The sequence below is a fragment of the Penaeus vannamei genome, chromosome 40, assembly GCF_042767895.1.
Source record: "Penaeus vannamei isolate JL-2024 chromosome 40, ASM4276789v1, whole genome shotgun sequence".
Taxonomy (NCBI): domain Eukaryota; kingdom Metazoa; phylum Arthropoda; class Malacostraca; order Decapoda; family Penaeidae; genus Penaeus; species Penaeus vannamei.
This window is the reverse complement of record NC_091588.1, coordinates 25,072,414-25,075,508: the sequence shown is the minus strand read 5'-3', so window position 1 is coordinate 25,075,508 and position 3,095 is coordinate 25,072,414.

Below are 3,095 nucleotides of genomic sequence, written 5' to 3'. Positions count from 1 at the left end.
CCCCTCCCTCCCTCCCTCCCTCCCTCCCTCCCTCCTCCCTCCCCTCCCTCCTCCCTCCCCTCCCTCCCTCCCTCCCTCCCTCCCTCCTCCACTCCACTCCCCCTCCCTCCTCCTCCCTCCCCTCCACTCTCTCTGGGGCCGGTTCTTCCCCCTGAAATCACAACCAAAAGTCCGCCGCAAGTTGTAAGGGTTTGATTGTCCTCTTCCACCGAATCTTTGGCGGCGAAACCAACCCCCAGCGACGGGAGCTTCAGATGAATGACGTCACGAGAAAGAGAAGGTGGGTGTTTTTTTTTTTTTTTTTTTATTTCTTATGCGTTGTTGTGGGTAAAGGATATTTTTTTCTTGTATTTTTTGTTCTGGTTCGATTTTTTCTTATGAGCTTGTCTCTTTTTTTGTTTCGTTTTTATGTTCTTGTGGTTAAGAGGTTTTTTTCTCTTTTTTTTTTTGTTTCGTTTTTTATGTTCTTGTGGTTGGATATTTTCTCTTGTTTTTTTTTGTTCTGTTTGTTTTTTCTTGTACGTTCTTGTGGTTCGAAGATTATTTATTTGTTCTGTTTCGTTTTTTTTATGCGTTCTTGTGGTTATGAGATTTTTTTTTTCTTTTTTTTTTGTTCTGTTTCGATTTATTTTTCTTTTACGTTCTTGTGGTTAACAGATTTTTTTCTCTCTCTTTTTTGTTGTTTCGATTTTTTTTTCTTATACGTTCTCTCTCTTTTTTTTCGTTTTTTTTTATGTTTTTGTGGTTAAGAGATATTTTTCTCTCTTTTTTGTTCTGTTTCGATTTTTTTCTAATACGTTCTTGTGGTTTAGAGATTTTTTTTCTCTTTTTTTTTTTTTTTGTTTCGTTTTTATGTTCTTGTGGTTAAGATATATCTTTATCCCTTTTTTTTGTTGTTTCGTTTTTTTTTTCTTATACGTATTTGTGGTTAAGAGATATTTTTTCTCTCTTGTTTTTTGTTTTGTTTCGATTGTTTTTTCTGATACGATCTTGTGGTGAAGAGATATTTTTTCTCTTTTTTGTTCTGTTTTGATTTTTTTTTTCTTATACTTTCTTGTGGTTTAGAGATATTTTTTCTCTCTTTTTTTTTCTCTCTCTCTCCCTCCCTCCCTTCTGCTCTCTTCCTTTATATCCTCCCTCCCTCCCTCCCTCCCTCCCTCCCTCCCTCCCCCCTCCCTCCCTCCCTCCCTCCCTCCCTCCCTCCCTCCCTCTCTCTCAGGGCCGGTTCTTCCCCCTGAAATCACAACCCAAAAGTCCAAAAGTCCGCCGCAAGTTGTAAGGGTTTTATTGTCCTCTTCCGCGAATCTTTGGCGGCGAAATAACCCCCAGCGACGGGAGCTTCAGACGAATGACGTCACGAGAAAGAGAAGGTGGGTGTTTTTTTTTTTTTTTTTTTTTTTTTTTTTTTTTTTTCTTATGCGTTGTTGTGGTTTAGAGATTTTTTTTTTTTTTTTTTGTTCTGGTTCGATTTTTTTTCTTATACGTTCTCTTTTTTTTTTTTTTTGTTTCGTTTTTTATGTTCTTGTGGTTAAGAGATATATTTTTTTTTATTTTTTTTTTGTTCTGCTTCGTTTTTTTTCTGATACGTTCGTGTGGTTAAGATATATTTTTTCTCTCTCTTTTTTTTTTGTCTTTTTCTGTATTTCGTTTTTTTTTTTTTTTTTTTTTTTCTTATACGTTCTTGTGGGTAAGAGATTTTTTTCTTTTCTTTTTTTTTTTGTTCTGGTTCGAATTATTTATTGTTTTCATATACGTTGTTGTGGTTAAAGGGGAATTTTTTTTTCTTTTTTTTGTTTTTGTTTTGTTTCGTTTTTTTTCTTGTACATTCTTGTCGTTTAGAAATATTTTTTACTTTTTTTTCCGTTTCGTTTTTTTTATATACGTTCTTGTGGTTAAGAGAGATTTTTTTTTCTTTTTTTTTGTTCTGTTTCGATTTTTTTTTCTTTCAAGATATATATATTTTCTCTTTTTTTTTTGTCTTTTCTGCATTTCGTTTCGGAATGTGTTTATTTACGTGGAGAAGATTCTTGATTATTTTTCTTCTTCATTTTACTTTTATTTTGGTGAGGCGTTTTTTTTTAATTGTTTTACTCATCTTAGTATACATATTTAGGAGAGGGACAGGAACAGAGAAAGAGAGGAGGTAAAGAGAGAGAAGAAAGAGAGGGAAGGGGAAAGAGAGAGAGGAGGAGCAGGAAAGAGAAGGGGAATGAGTGAGAGAAGGAAAAGAGAGAGAGAGAAGGAGAAGGGGAGAAGAGAAAGAGAGATGAGGAGAAAGAAAAGAAATAAATTGAGAGGAAAGGAGAAATAGAGAGAAAATGAGGAGAAGGAGAAAAAGAGAAGTTCAGAGAAAGCGAGTGAGGGAGCGGTAGGGAAAAATAGAAGCAAAAGGAGAGGAAGAGAGAGAGAGAGAATGTGTATATATGTATATATGTATATATATATATAATATATGTATATATATATATATATATATATATATATATATATATATACATACATACATACATACATCTATATATATATATATATATATATATATATATATATATATATATATATATATATATATATATATACATATATATATATATATATATATATATATATATATATATATATATATATATATATATATATATATATACATACATACATACATACATACATATATATATATATATATATATATATATATATATATATATATATATATATATATATATATATATATATATATATATATGCTTAGATGCTCGCATTCGAGGATTTGCTTTCCCAGCACTTCGAGGCGACAGACGCGCAGGTGGAGCCGATTTCAGTTCCTTTGGAGGACGAGCTCGCTCTTCTGGAGAAACCTGAAGCGGCAGTGCAAGCCTTTGCCTGGCTTCGAGGAACTGATCTTCGAGGAGGATGTGGCCTTGGAGTGCCAGCAGGCCACCTCTGCGCTTCCGGCCGAGCGCGCCAGCAAGGACGAGGGCGACGCGAAGCCCAAGGAGCGGAGGACGACACCGGCCGAGGAGCACGCTGTCCTCGGGGGGGGGCTCATCCTCCAGGAGTGTGGGAGTGGTCGGGCGTCGGGCGGAGCGTCGGGG